This window comes from Copidosoma floridanum, unplaced genomic scaffold (genome assembly GCF_036245765.1).
Source record: "Copidosoma floridanum isolate Cflo_tuat_1 unplaced genomic scaffold, Cflo_Japanese_pri ptg000028l, whole genome shotgun sequence".
Taxonomy (NCBI): Eukaryota; Metazoa; Arthropoda; class Insecta; order Hymenoptera; family Encyrtidae; genus Copidosoma; species Copidosoma floridanum.
The window spans coordinates 115,949-132,562 of NW_028321905.1; positions in this window are offsets into that span (position 1 = coordinate 115,949).

Sequence of the window (16,614 nt, forward strand, 5' to 3'; positions counted from 1 at the left end):
GAACGTCTTGAAGGGACATTCACTGGGATGTACGACTAGCTATGGAAGATTTTTGCGAACTAAATGATCCACAAAAGTATTGATACCGACAGCCAGTAAGAAATCGATTTAGTGACTAGACTGTGGGATGGATCAAAAAGAGAAGATATTTATGAACATTGAAAACAACGTTAAAGAAATAAAAGTTCTTTTTATACCGACTGGAACAACTGGTCTTATACAATCACTTGATGTATACCATTCAGACACTGGAAAAACTTTATAAGTTTTTTTCAGATCTCATTCTTTTGTATGATTACCATATTGACTGGCACTTGAGGAACAATATTCTGAAAATTTAGTCGCTTATCTACAATCAGTTCTCATCTCTTCGATTCGTTAACATGTTTGAATATTCATGGTCAAAGAGCGATTACATTTCAAATAAGCCTAGTCCTTTTGAAGCACCCGTTGATTTTTGTTTAGAAAATACTGGTACAAACTGTATGTTGTGTGACGAAATCACAATTATAAATGCTCGTGGTGTACTGTACCATTGTGCATACAACACTTCTTTGCTATATAAGTAAATGAAAATCTAACTCATTATTGTTATCAGTTTAAGGAAAAATAAAGAATTGTTAAAATTACACCAAATGCTAGAGAAAACAAAGGTTATAAATACATGCTTATTATTATTGACATATTTATTAAGTATGCATGGGCCGTACTAGTGAAACGAAAATAGAGAATGCCGTAAAAGCAGCAGTGGAATCCATATTAAATCGAGAAAGAGTACCAAGAAATTCGCATACCGATAGAGGTAAAAAATTTTTAAGATCTTATGGAAAAGTAAGAAATCATTTGTTTAACTTAAAGTATCCTTAAAGCATTGATAGTGAAAGATTTAATCGCATATTGAAAATTAGAATGTTAGTCAAATTAAATTTAAATGATAACTATTAATGGCTCAAATAACTGCCAAATTTAATTACAGCCTATAGTAATTGGAAAAATCGCACAACAGTTATGAAACCAAAAAATGTTACATTAACGGATGAAGCTAAATTTTGAAACGCTACAACTCTCAAGGTAAGCCTGGAAGAAAAAAAAATTTAAAGTTAATAATGAAGTGCGTACAAGTGAGGTAAAAATGCTTTTGAAAAAAATTACCCACCAAATTGGTCTATAGAGATTTTCACAGTTACTAAAATATCAAAAACAAGTCTAACTATTAACCACTTCAGAAATCATAAAAGTTCATCAGTGTATGATGGCTTTTGCAAACAAGAACTTTGGAAGACCAAGTTTTCTAATGTCTACCTTGTGAAAAAAGTTCTTAGAAAATTTTTGTTAAATGATTAAAATTTGATATCTCTTCAAATAGTTGGATTGTTAAATCTGATGTTAAATCTATTATCTATTTTTATCTCTACGGACTTTCACTTTTTTTACCTTCAACTCTTTTTATCGATGAACATACATATGTTTGTAAATATTAACAGAAATTAAAGTAGACAAATATGAATGGCAATTGTATATATGTTAACAATTTCGAAATAATGCTGACAGCCAGCAAATTTTTCCATGTTTTAGTAATTATCTTTGAAGTATATAATGCTTGCATTACACACACACGCGCGCGCACGCCCACACACACAGACAGACAGACAGACAAGTTAAAATTTGTGTTGCGCGCGCGCGTGTTTAATATATTTATTTATACAGACATATATTATCAATCCACGATTTTAAAGTTACTATCGTCAGGATAAAAGTAACTACTCATCTCAAAGTTAAGCTCTATCTCTTGATACACAAGAAGAGTAAAAACCTTTGTATTTTGCTTGAAGGAGGATTTAGTGTGCTTTCTGGTTTGTTCAACATTGGGTGTGACTTTCACAGGCTGGTATACCTCCTTATGTAGGATGAGCTTTTGTATCTGACTGTGAGAATGATCTGATGAGCTTTCTGACTCATCCAGCATTGGAATGAGCTCCAATTTTCCGAAATATATTTTACTACAAAGACCGATAAATTCGAGCATAACTTTACCAGAATTCTAATCCTTTATGAGCCCAAACACTTTTCTATTATTTCGAGGTATATTAAAACGATCATCATTTTTGCATAATCTGATGTATCAATCTTATTGATATCTTTACCCATAACTTTATAAATGTCTTTATCTTGAATTTCGTAGATCAACCTATCAGTGCCTGTGAATGGTCAATTGCACATACCTGCAAAATGGTGCTTTATGTATTAATAATAGAAGTCATGTATTAGATTTTTCAATACATCGAGTACACTTTGTCCAACGCGGATAGGCTGTATAGTTGTGATATCTGCTTGTAAAAGTTGTATGACCATAACACCTTCAGCGAATATTGTACGACTGTGAAAGCTCGGTTTAGCAATAAGGGTCTTTGCACTGTAGCGCCCATGCCGTTTATTAACAAGCTTTACGTGTACTTTTTTTTGTTTATTTTCCATTGTTGTTCCAAGAACCGCGTTTATTAATTTTTTAATAAACTTAAATTTTTTAATAAAATAAGCTTAAAGAAAAATTTTTCAAACTAATTTTTAGTATTTTTTCTTTTCTCAGTATTCAAATGCTCTATGTATTTAATGTAAGATAAATCCATATTTTAAAGCTTGCTAGAAAGCTTGACGATGTATGATTTAATGTTTCTCACTGTATAAAGTAGTCATCAGTTTCTCTTGATTTCTACTAGGTGATGTCATATAATCAGAACATAAAGATAAATCTTTGTGGTCATCGTATAAGCTCCAAGGATACTCCAAGTCGATTTCTAATATATAGCAGTAAAGTGATTGTCCCAAACATGGGAAGAATTTACTCTATTCAGATCACGCACCTATTAAAAGCCACCAGATGGTAAGGTCCATGTTATAACTCTACTGTAGAGCTTATTGGTATCGTTGTAAACAAGAAATTTTTCGTCTACGGGATTATAACCTTTGTTCATGTATCTATTATTTTCTGTCGCATCGCAGTTAGCTTATACCACCTTTTATACCACTCTCAATGAATAATAATATACGTATATCGGTAAGAAGCTCTAATTTAACTTGCGTATATCTCAACATAGCATTCCATGTTAAACCAGGTGTAGTGCAATAGTGTGCAGGATCATGTCTATACGCATATGTACAAGTTGTGAAAAGTTTTCGAAAACATCCGCAAGCAATAATACGTCAGTCCTCTAGTATAAATCTAAGTATTGACCAAGAGATTTAATACTAAATATTTTGCATACGTTTAAATTACAATGATAGTCATGATCAGAGACGTTGCTCTTGATAAGTTTGCTATAAAAGTCTTCTTTGCTAAAAAATGTTTCATCTTTTAGCTTCTCAAAGAAAGTGATGTAAGCATGCGGAAAAAATCTTTCCTGAAAAATAATTTTTTTCTTAATCTTGAGTGTAATCATCTTGCAGATATTCACTCGAAGATAAATCGTATCGATCCAAATAAGATGCTAGACTTTCCAACGACGATAGTATAAATCTAAATAAGTCAATGAATCTAAAGTGAATATTACAACCACCAATATATTTTGTAAAAGATATATATTTTATTTATTTGCAGCAATTAGTGTAATACGATCTTTGAAGTCTGCAGCTGTCGCTATTTTCTTATTATGAAGTGAAAGTGATATCCAGTCAGATTATGAAATACACCAGATATATATCTTGAATTTTTATAGTTAATGTTACATCCTGCATGAGTGGCTTCTCTTAATTTTTTTGTTGAATTACAATGATCTCTCTTTTTTTAACTTTTTTTCTAAAGGTTTTTCCATAAATATGACATGGTTATGCTAATGTGAAGTTTAACATTCCTCCGTTCGTAAGATTCATTGGCTTTGCTCCCTTATACATTTGGTCTAGTTCATCTGCGAGAGCTTTAAGTTTATCCACAAACCACTCTGCAGAAGTTTCAGCCCCATTTATATCTTCCTCTTGTTTGTACCTATGATATATTAAACATGTACCGTCAAAACTGCATTGAATACAATATCCGATACTGTAAGCTTGATGTTTTTAAAATTTGCTATCATAATTTTCAACTGGTTTTAAAAGGCACTTAAAGTCAGCATATATAATATAAGAAATTCCTTCTTTATAATAAAAATTATTGAACTGGGGCACACTTCAATTCTTAGTGAGAAGTTTTACTTTACACTTATTAACCACTACACATTCGATTTCGTGTTTTTGAATTTTATATTCAGTGTCAAAGAAATTCAAACATCTATCACTAATGAAGCACTTACATTTATTCCTTGTTAATTGATATCTAACTAAACGTGATAAATATTTAATCCATACAAAGTGGATCTTAAGTTCTGGAACATCTATTCCACGAGCAGTTTTATCTATTTCTTTCTTATTTTCATCAGTATAGTAATTCTGAACGAGTAATAAATTGATATGCTTTTCTTTTTTCACCGACGTTATACAGCATGAAACAACGTTGTTATAGTTTTTAACTTTTTGGAGGACGTATAGGTTTACAGAGACAGAATTTTGCTATCGAAATTTTACAATAACTTATCATAAACGTTTTTTACATTAACACAAGCTATCTTATTTTGAATAACATGCGATAATTTAATCTAAAAACTTCCTGTGATATATTTAAACTTCCTGACGCTTATCATCAAATGTAAAGTTTTTAGCCTGAATCTCTTTTTTCAGACTTTTATATTCGTTATAGTGGCTCACTTACATGGTAATCAAACCGCTCACTAAGATTTGCTAACTTATAAATTGAAGCATTTTTAGTATTAAAGTATTTAATTTTACTACTCTCAGAGTCATCTTGATGTACCACATATTCACTTGAGAGCTTGGGGTTTATCTTTCATGTACCGTATTCTTGGACAACTGCCATAATATTTTTTTCGAATGAAAATTTTGCTTTATCTAAAAATGATTCAATGTCTAGGTGTGCAAGATTCGTAATAATACATGATCTTACAGTATTTGTAAGTATTACTGATACATCTGATTGTGTTCTCAACTTTTCTGCAGTTTTAAATAAAAATCTTATAAGCTCATTCTTAATGCGATAAATAAAAATGAAATTAGCTGCTAGCAATATACATGATTGTCTTTTTTCTTTGGTTAATTTTGACGTAGTAAGCAACTCTTCTAGTGTAGCAACCGCCTCCAAAGATAATTTCAGCCATTCACGTCAGTTTAAATCATCAACATCTATGCTAGCTTCATTGTCTAATGACTGCAGCAACATTTTCACTGTCAGTTCAAAGTACTGTAAGTCTGCATTGGTATATTTGATCCTTGATTCAGCTGGCATGACTTCTAGAAAGTTCTAACATAGAATGATTAGATTTATTTTATCACATTCAATTTGGGATGAGCTTTCTGAATGTTATAAAATATAATAAATAGAGAGAAAATAGAAGGGACTCCAACCAGCTCTACCTTCCTGTGTAGAACAACCATACGAGTACAGCACAACTACTTCTAAAGTTCTCTCTCTATTTTTTATTAAATTTTATTTTAAAATTAAAATGTTATAGATAACCATACATAAAATAATTTAAGGCTTATTCTCTGTTGTCTTTTTAGTTGTTTCTGAAGATTCTGATTCTTCATCTTCAAATAGTGGACAGCGTCTAGTTAGTCGCAAGTCTGAAACCGATGATCTTAGTGGAGGTGGTAACGGAGATTTTCGAGTTGAGCATTAACTGCTCGGGAGAGTGACTCGGATATGGTTCGTAAATAACTGTTACCCGTGCACCCGAGAGTACACGCAGTATCAGTAATAGAAGGGCACGAGCTTTTATTTACACAAGAAAGTAACAAACTATTTATTTTGTGACTTTTTTACAAACGTTAAAGTCTGGCTTAATGTGAAGGGCATCGAACGTCACCCTCACATATTACGGCAAATGAGTACAGAGAGTTGCTTTAGCTGTACGTGCTGTAGACAGATTGATACAAAACTATTTAACAGAGCAGGGCACAACCAGATTGCGAAAGTCTTTCTTAACATTTTGCATAGTAGTGTTCGCTGAAAAAGAAGTAAAATAAAGACACAAATGTAAGAACGTAGCCATTGGCAATAAGGATTTAAAAATGTGTAAGTGAAAGAATAAATGTAAATATTTAATTGATTTGGCGTTTACTGGATGAAAATCTATGGTCATATAAGTAAAATAAAAACTTATAACTTTTTGTGATTTCCATATAGATTTATTTGATATCGTTCGTTACAGCTGTTTTAATGAATATATGCGATTAAAATTGACTTTGATCCTAAATATAACATAACATTGTAATATATTGCATTGGAACACGCACTCACAATTTGTATTCACTACTTTACCATCTTGCGGGCTACATGTAGTCATTCTCGTGTGACTATTATCGATGCAAGTAATAATAACAAATAGAACATAATCTATAGTTACAAGTAAGTTAATGTTGAAGATTTATTTTCAATTTCATATAGATTTTAAGTTTTAAAATAACAATTAAAGAAGTTTGATTTATACTTTGAAACTATTGAAAACTTCTACGAACTTCGAAAATAAACGTGCAGTATCGATTTACTCGTAAATGTAGATTTTTTTTTTTTATTGTTCATCATAGACTCAGATGTGGCTTTTTTTACACAAGAATAGTGTTTTTTAGCCATCAGTGCACCTGAGTTATGACCAGATGTTTATACGCATTTAAACATCTGAACCAACTTATAGTCACACCTATGATCATGATGTCGAAGCGAAAGAGAAACAGTTAATCGACTCTCGAGAATCAAGAGCACAGGCGAAACGGCGAAACTTGAATGGTCACCAGACGGTCACCCATCCAAGTACTAACAGCGCCGAATGCAGCTTAACCTCGGAGATCGACGGAACTGCAACTCTACCGTTGCGCCACCGTGACTACTCGTATTTACTATATTTTTTATTTATTTATATTTTTTGTTTATATATACTATATATATTTATAGATTAATGTTTGTTTATTATTGTTATTTCTTATCAAGCAAAAGTATTTTACTGTAAGGGATAGTTTATAGTAGGCAGTTGGAGCTATCGCTAGTCACTGTTGGCTATAGCTAGCATCAGCAAGCGTCAACCAATCACAGAAGGCAGCGGCTGGCTGCAGTGGCTAGCTGCATCCTCATGTATAATTTGTAAATACAATAGGCCTATGGATGAACTACAGACTGAAATGCTGCTGGCTGCAGCCATCCACTGCCTTGGGTATCCTGTGGTTGGCTACCGCTAGCTGTAGCGAGCGCCAGATCCAACGGCTCACTATAAACGATCCCTAACGTTTAGTTTTTTGTGTACTTTATTTTTATTACTGTTTCTCCCGCGCTTGATAATGATTATTGAAAAATTGTTTGTAGCTGGCAGCTTCTTTCAACGCTGTGATTATCTGATTATTTTAGCTAATGAGAACACGCCTGTAGTTATTACTTACTCCATGATTTTGCTGCAGAACAAGTCCATGCTATTGACTCATTAATCACCGAAAATAAAAAAATTAATTAATGATTTACGTTTTAATATCTTTTACCTTCAAGACTACAGCAGTATTTTGCTGAACTTTTAATTTTGGTTTCTTTAATGTTTAATTTTTATTCATCCTTAAGATGAATCGCTGTATTAACGACTTTTTGATTTCAACCGCAAAAATTAAAGACTTTGGTTATCTCTGAGCAGTTTTCACACAACTTAAGTTAGTTCCGTTAACGTAATTTTCCATTTCGCCAAAAATTCTCGATCAGATTTTGTAAGTTTATTAAATACGTTAAATAGTCTACCACTTATTTTATGGATTTAGTTATAAATTTATTTTGTACTTCATCTAGTTGCTTAAAACTTAATATTTACATTATATTTATTCTTTATTATAAAAATTTATCATTCAGTTTTACTATTGAATTGTCTAGTAATATCTATATTTTTTTTTTTTTTTGAATGTGATTTATAGAAGCACTATTTATTCTCTAGTGTTTGATAACCGTGGTTTTATCACTGATGCCTAGTTTCGTAGTTAAAAGGTTACAAAACATATGTACAAAATATCTAACTTAATCGAATACACGACTTTCTAAGCACACACAACAGTAGTATCACTTCAAATATACGAAGGAAATAGTAAAAAAAAAAAAATTATTTTAGACTGGGACTCGAATCCAACAATAATTGACAGGCAGTAAACTTTTTTTTTAAGTTAGAAGGTTCTTTCATTAATTTTTGTTCATTTCAATATAGAGGTAAATTACCGAATTACTACACAGGCACCAATTATTGCGCACTCGTCATTAATTTAAAAAAAGAAAAACAAACTATAAAATTCGTTTGCTCAGAGACTGAATGATGTTTAAACATAAATAACGTTCTATCGAGAATTATACTTCACTTCATAAAATATATCAGTGTTAAACTAAATGACTTCGAACCAGGGGCGGCAGTTTATGCTTCTTTGAGTGTGGAGTAAGATGATTTGGCCTACTGGTATGTACATGCGCGTGTAGTGACAGTTTTAACCTTACAGTTTGTTTTCCACAGTTGTTCATGTATGAAACAATTTGATATTTAGGTGATTTTTGCTTGAAGACTCATTTTCAAAAATCTATAATTCCAATTCATTTTAAGCTAGAGAAAACTTTTATTTTTATTTTAAAAGTTAGAAATTTAAGAAAAAAAATACAGAAAATTGTATAAATCTCGTATTGTTATAAACATTTTTAATGTTTTTATCAATTTTTAGCTAGAAAGCCCACTATTTAGCTTGTTTTAAGTATGACCATCGTAATCTATGTCCAATTTTCTATCAGAAATGGTTTTTTTTATAAATCGATAAGCGATTGTTACTATTGAAAAAAAATCAAAAAAACTAGCACGGTACTTGACGTGAGCGACCCAAGTTGCCAAGTACATATTTTTCACTGGATTATAGTATGATGTATATTACGTCATGTGTAGAAATGGTGCATTATGTAACTATTATTTGATTATTATTCAAATAGAGAATATCATTTATAAATCAATATTAATAAAATAGTTATCGTACAATATACGTCGTTTAATTGGAAAAAATCTTCGTTCTTAAATTTAAATCTTGTGCCAACAAGCGTTGGCTGACGGTCATGAAACTAAGTTTTTATGACTGGTGGAAAAGCTCTATCTTTTTTTTACTTTAGAGTCTCTCACCAATCTATGCGAAAAAATTACCTCGTACTATTTAGTAATTTTTTTCTATTAGGTGGCTGAAGTTTCTTCATTTTCTCTTCCATAATATCAGAGTTTTTGATACAGTCATCAGTAGTAAACTTATTTACTTTAACTGTGCACTATAATACTTTTATGTTCTTTGTATAGTTACTATAACATTTTGCGACGATTGGATCCTGTGTTTATAGGTTAACGCGTGCATCAGGAATGAGCCAACAAAAAACAAAAAAATGCCTAAAAAAACGGTCTAAAATCTCACAAGGCCAAAGTATTCGTAATGATTCTTGTTTTATTTCCTTTTAATTAACAAAACATTCAAGGAAAGAAACACTAAAATTGCGAAAAGGAAATGCACGTCAATTAATTGCAATGAAAATACCAGTAACTAATGAGTCACTGAAACCAAAAACCTGTGATTCCTCTCGTCTGGGCATCCATAAATTAAAAAAAAGAAAATAATCCAGTTCAAATGGTACGTAGTTGTAATCAAGAAAATTCTAAATTTACTTGATATAGTATATCGATGAAATAATATACTTTCTGAAAAGGGGAAGTGGACAATACAAAAAAATTTTTATAAATCTTACGCACTACTTAGAAGATTTTAAAATGGCAGCTGAGTGGCTTTTCTACCCAACTTCACATGGCAAAGGATAATGTGACGGATTAGGTGGACTTCTGAAACGTCTTGCTGTTACAGCAAGCCTTCAAAGGATTAATAATCCTATCCGTACACCAAAAGAGTTATTTGGTTAGGTTACAGAAGCTCTACCACATACAACGTATAGCTATATAACCAATGACAAGTACAAAGAAGAAGAAAAACGACTGTTGTTACGTTCTAAAAAAGCTGTAATGATAAAAGTAACTTTAAAATTCAATTGTATGATTCCAATCTCACTTCAAGAGTTGGAAGCAAAGCAATTCTCTTTGTACAAAAAAAATATTGTAAAAATTTTTAAGTAAAAAATGAATATATACACTAATATGATATTAAGATACGATATTATGATATTCTCATTTTTAGTTAACATCAAGAAAATAATACATAATTTATTTTCTAATTTGCCTCTAACTGATTACTGATTCCATCCTACATGTATTGAATAATGGAAGGTGCTGATTTATTCGATTGTATTAATACAAATAATATTATTCAGTTGAAAAAGTAAAAAGTACTACATATACTATTTATCAGAAAATCCAGAGAGCAACAGTTTGAGGCGAGAATATCAGGTGCACTTTGCAACTTGGGGTGCCGACGCAAGGTATCGTGCTAGTTTAAATTTTTATACAATTGTAATAATTAATCGTTTCACCATTTATAAGAAAAGCACTTTCGATAGAAAATTGGACGTACAATACGATGGTCATACTTAAAACATGCTTTGCGGTGGGTTCCATTGTTAAAAATGAATTCCAAAGTTTAAATTGTTAATAAAAATATAAAATTTTTCAAAAAATTTTTTGGATTTACTTTTTCCTTGAAATTTACTCTTTAACCTTCAAATTGAGAAAAAAAAATTTTCTCTAGCTTGGAATGAACCGCATTTATAGATTTCCGAAAATGAGTCTTCAAGCAAAAATTACCAGAATCTTAAAACTGAAATCCTTTTCACTAAAGAAAAAAAAAAAATTCCTCAAATAGATACTCCTTTTTTTAGATATAGAACTCGCAAAAAAAGTTTTTGCCAAATAAAAAATGGTTCACTTAGAATGGAGTTCGGTTTGTACAACAATTACCCGCATACGTTATAGAACATAATAAGGAAAAGGCTTTTGGACTATTTTACAGTTAAATACATTTTTCCAACAATTATTTCATTCAATAATGCTATTATACATGACAAATTTTTTTTGAAAATCAAATTTTAACGAACAAAAAAGAAATTTTATATTTCTATATGAAAGTCTTTAAAATGATTCAAAAGACCAAGCGCCTTGAATGATACCTAAACGTTAATCATTTTGTATGATAAGAAACTATTAAAAATTTAAGGAAAAAAAGTGAAAATTTTAGGACATAACAGGGATTTTCACCTAAGAAAGTCATGGATGCTGCTACCATAATACTTTCACGAGTAATTTTATTACCTTTATGAACTGTCAATACACTAATACTAAGTTTTAAGGGCGTGCGTATAGTCTATTGTACTTCCTTACCTCGACTACAGTATTTTATCTTACATCGCAGAAACTAAGGTAAATTTGTCGAAACGAGTTTGCTTCTTCTTATCATATTGCAAGCCAAAAAATGTGTAAATATGTTTCTTTTTGGTTGTTTTAGTAAAGTTAAGCATATGCGTTTTAGTATAAGGTCATATTTTGGTTTTAACCTCAAAAAACAGCTCTAAATCGTATTTTTTGTTAAAATATTCCATGTAGCCATCAAGATAAGCACAAAAATATTTCTCTTATGCCAATAACCTTAAATAAACCTTAATTTAATAAGGTCATCAGTCTGTGAGAAAACAAAATCTGTCCGTAACCTATATAAACAGTCATTAACGTCTATTTTGCTAGTATGAAGGCATATCGCAAAAAGCTCATCAATCAGATGGCGCGACTGTGCCTAGTGTGTCCATATATAAAATGGTTCTATATATAGACGGTATATAACACCATCGTATATATAGGTACACTAGTCCACGTAAATCGAAATGATATTAGATTATACTGAATTAAAATACAATAAAGCCTTATTTAATGCAAAATTCGACTTTTCCTTGTGTTGGAAATGAGAGCGACCGACAGTAGGCCCGGCTTTTGTGTACATTGTGTACATTTGTTGTCTCTGGCGGCTCAACGCTCTGTGCGTGTGCGCTTGGTCGACTTGGCGCGATGCAGGTGTGTGTGTGCGTATTCACGCGGCAAGCTTTGTATACTGTAAGCGCCAGATTATACTCAGCTCTCGTCGAAGAAAGACTCTCTTAAGTTACGTTGCCAAACTCTAGCATTCGAAGGTGCATACATCACCTTAAATGCTAGTGTAAATCTTCTGATTAACTCTCGCTATACAGTGGACAAAACTCAGTTGTGCAGTGCAGTACACTTAGTGCTTTGTTTAAGTTGCTCATTGCATAATTTGCAGACCAGCTCAAATAGTTAATCTCATCGAACTACCAGTGATTATCAACAGCAAGACTCAGTGAAACTCTAGTGTATTTCCACAGACAGTAATTGTGCATTTTTTAACAGACAGTGATTTATAGTTATTCAATATTTCAATCAGTTATACTCTATCAGTGCTTTCAGTTTCACATTTATTTCGAGTAACTTTCAAAATCTCTTGCGAGCTCAAGGCCAGTGCGTGTTTACATATCGTGTTATTCAACTTGACTCTTTTCTTTCTACATTCTTCACTTTTATATACTTCAATAGTTCGTTGCTTTAAGAATATAGACAGTATTTATTTTCTCCGGTATAAATTTGATTTTTACAATTTTTGTGTATATTAACTGTGTTTTCTTGGCCTGTGAGTGACATTAAAAGTTGTTATTTTTATGCTGTTTGATTTTATTGTGTTTTATTGTGTCTTCCCAATCACCCTACCTGAGCCTAGCGTGTGCTCACGCATACGCCTCGTACACCTTGATTTAAATTTGGAATTAGCGATTTGTAGATATCGTAGACAAAAAATAGTTAACAAATTACCTATAATTTATAAATTATCTTACTATCTTAAAGCATTATATATATTATCTAAAGTTTCTACCTTACCAACTTCGTTAATTTATAATTGTACAGCTATTTCTTCCTAAAATAATAAAAAATCATATTGCTAGTAATAAGCTGATACTGATACTAAAGGATAAGCCTATGTCAAGTTTATCGAAATTAGTAGCGAATTGAGAGAACAACGTTGCAACGCGTAATCATGAAATTAATTTAAGTTTAAATTTATACTGTGGATCACATAAAAAACTTATTGTGTTACTTATGTCACTTACTTTAGGGCGATAAATGAGATTAAATAATAAATCACGATGAATTAATTCTAAAGTCGTAATACTTAATATAAATGAATTCTTGATCAAGCCCCATTGTTTTTAGTAAATGATTGAATAATGTATGCTTAGAATCCATGTATTGAGTAAATATTGTAGTATCCAATGAGCACAAATAAGTGCTTTAATTAAATTAAAATATAGTACTTTGATTTTTATAGCAATATACCTATTGGAAATTTAATATTTTTATAAATTGAGTATTGTTTATATCAAGTTAGAATTAACCATGTAACCATTTTTGAGTTAAGAAAACTTTACTCTAGTACAAATTCCGAAAGATCTGGTAGGAAAGCTTGAAGGATCTCTAGAGTATGGGTGTACAATATTCAATAAGTATTATTTATTAATGTGTCTTGTTAAAATTCTTACTGTTTAAATTTTCACAGTTCTTCTCATACGAAATTCATAGTGTGACTCATCTTAGTACGATAATTGAAGTTTATACTAGCAAAATAGACGTTAATGACTGTTTATATAGGTTACAGACAGATTTTGTTTTCTCACAGACTAATGACCTTATTAAATTAAGGTTTATTTAAGGTTATTCGCATAAGAGAAATATTTTTGTGCTTATCTCGATAGTTACATGGAATATTTTAACAAAAAAATACGATTTAGAGCTGTTTTTTGAGGTTAGAACCAAAATATGTCTTTATACTAAAACGCATATGCTTAACTTTACTGAAACAACCAAAAAGAAGCATATTTACACATTTTTTGGCTTGCAATATGATAAGATTTCAAGACATTTGCTTATTTTAACATTTTTTGCGGTCTTCATCGACAGTCAGAGTCATGCCATCAGCCGCCACTTTTTATTTTCGGAAAGAGCCACTCGTTTTTGTAAACTACAGGCTTAAAGCTACAAAATAGTGATTTATTATAATTTTTTAGCTGTTTTCATTTTTGGACAGCAGGGAGGGTAAATATTAAAAAAAATGCCATATATATATATATATATATATATATATATATATATAATGGTACAATACAATACAAACAATATGGAGGCTGGCCAGTACAAGACTGCACTTTCATCGAATCTTCCGATAGTTTCAAAACAATTTCCTACTGCCTACACCGATAACATCTATAACTGTAACGTCACGCTCATATTTATCACTTACGCTTATTCTTAGTCTATATTTAATGTCTAAAATATAATATTATCTCAAAAATTAAGACAAACCATCCTGTAGTATAGCTTTCTTCTACAAAAGTTAGTAACTAGATAAGAGGTTAATATTCCCGATTTGGAGGGGTAAACAACAATATTTTTAGAACAATGAGTAAAGGTGATTTTAACTCATCATCTGCATTTTATTAAAGATGGGATTGTATAACTGTGTGTTGAAGACGTTAACGATTGCGTGACACATTTAATCTTTAATGAACCCTTTACTGAAAGTGTATGACCTACTTGTATTTGTAAATTAAAACCTAATTGGTCGGTAATGTACACTTTCTCGAAGTTCAGCTTTATTCAACAGTTGTTTTCGTGTCACATATTTATCAGTTTTTTTTAGATACGATGTGATGCTGTATTTTAAATGCACGCAACCATTTACATGATGCTTCAAATAAATCAGCAGATAACCCAACATCTTCTCTGGCTTTCAAAGCCCATCGCCTTTAATCGATACAACGTAAAGCGACAGATTTGTCAGACGATGCATTAAACTTTTTCCAAAACGTACTCTGATACATGATACAATTGATCAATTCTTCCACCACCCTCGTTTAGTTGTTTTTTTCATCTGTACAGTGTTCTCTGATTTAAAACTTTCTTAAATTTTTGTTGTACTACCTCAAAACTTGTTCCCTTGATTTTTGCTAAGCGCTAAAACTAAATGGCTTTTTTTTTATACTTGAGATCAATCTAATTATCAGATTTATCGTTGTAGGTCATACAATTGTCATCAGAGTAATGTTTTCATCATCTTTAACTGCAACAGGTTCAGGTACAGCACTGCAATCGTTGAAGCATAAACTATTATTAGTATCAACAAATACTTGACAATTAACCTCATCTTTTGTCGAATTTTCTAGATAAAGAGCAAATGATATTTCTTCTCTTGTTGTAATGAATTCTACATAAAAAATTGTATCCTTAAAGTTTTGAAAGAGTACTTTCAAAATATTTTTTGGATTCATAAACATTCTGTATGTAGCTATGAATTCAAAATTTACAATTAAATTTATTGTTGTTTAATGAATTGAACTATAAAATGTAAACGTATACTAATATTTTTCTTGATTCTTTCAAACACGCATAACTGTATAACAGGTAAGTTAAATCGAAACAAAAAAACACTTAACGTGAAGTATGAAACAGAGGTTTTAAAGAATTCGTATTTATTCACAATTACGTTAGTGTATGAAGGTACGTCTTTCTAACTTTAAAATAAAAAGTACGGAATTGTAATATGATAATTTGTTAACAATACTACCTATAATAGACATCTAGTACGGCCTTGGCACGTGGATAAATATTCATGCTATTAGCGTCAGTTTAGGTACACTGTTGTAGGAAAAGTAAATTTTTTCATCTAGTAAGTTTTGACAGTGCTGTGTTACGTCCAAATTTCTATAAATGAAGGGTGGAGCTCGTAGATTCATTCTACCAACAAATAAATTAAGTTTTTGTCTATCAGGAACCAGCCATCGGCCAGAAAGCCTAATTTGCTGCTACTTACAGTATACTTTTCTTTAAAATCGTTGACTTGGTGTTGTGGTGTTAGGTTTCACCGAGCAATACGTATAGAGTGGTGTACGCTGAGCTGACGTTTACTTACTGTTAGAGTTTATGTCTCATGGCATACGGTAGTAGCGTATCTTATTCGTCTTTTTATGTTACGTCCTTGTAAAGGTCTTTGTCATACAGCGTCTGTTTTATTTTTCCTTGATATTATATTTATTCATTAAGGTAAGAATTATGTGTTCATCAATTAGAATTATTAGATCTTGAAGTGTTTCATATAATTTAGCAATTTAAATGTTTTTAAATTAAGAAAATTAATTTAATCAACAACCAAGTAATGTCTTATCTGATGATGTAATGAATTTAGAAAAGCCAGAAATAGTGAATCTTACAAATAGTATAAATAATTAAGTTTCAGATTCGCATTTACAATGTTATACAATTTATAGTTTCCTTAACTTAACTTACTTCCATGATCGTTGGTAAGCCGCTGCTTGCGCGCACGCAGTTGCAATATCTTACAAGATGGACCACAACAATGATTTTGATCCTACGCGAGAGTATTCGTCGCGATGACAATAATGAGGCTGCTGCTTTTAACGTTGGAACCCACGTCGACAGTCATCTCTTTCTTGTTCCTCTTTGATTTACTTTTTAGTCGAGCCTTCAG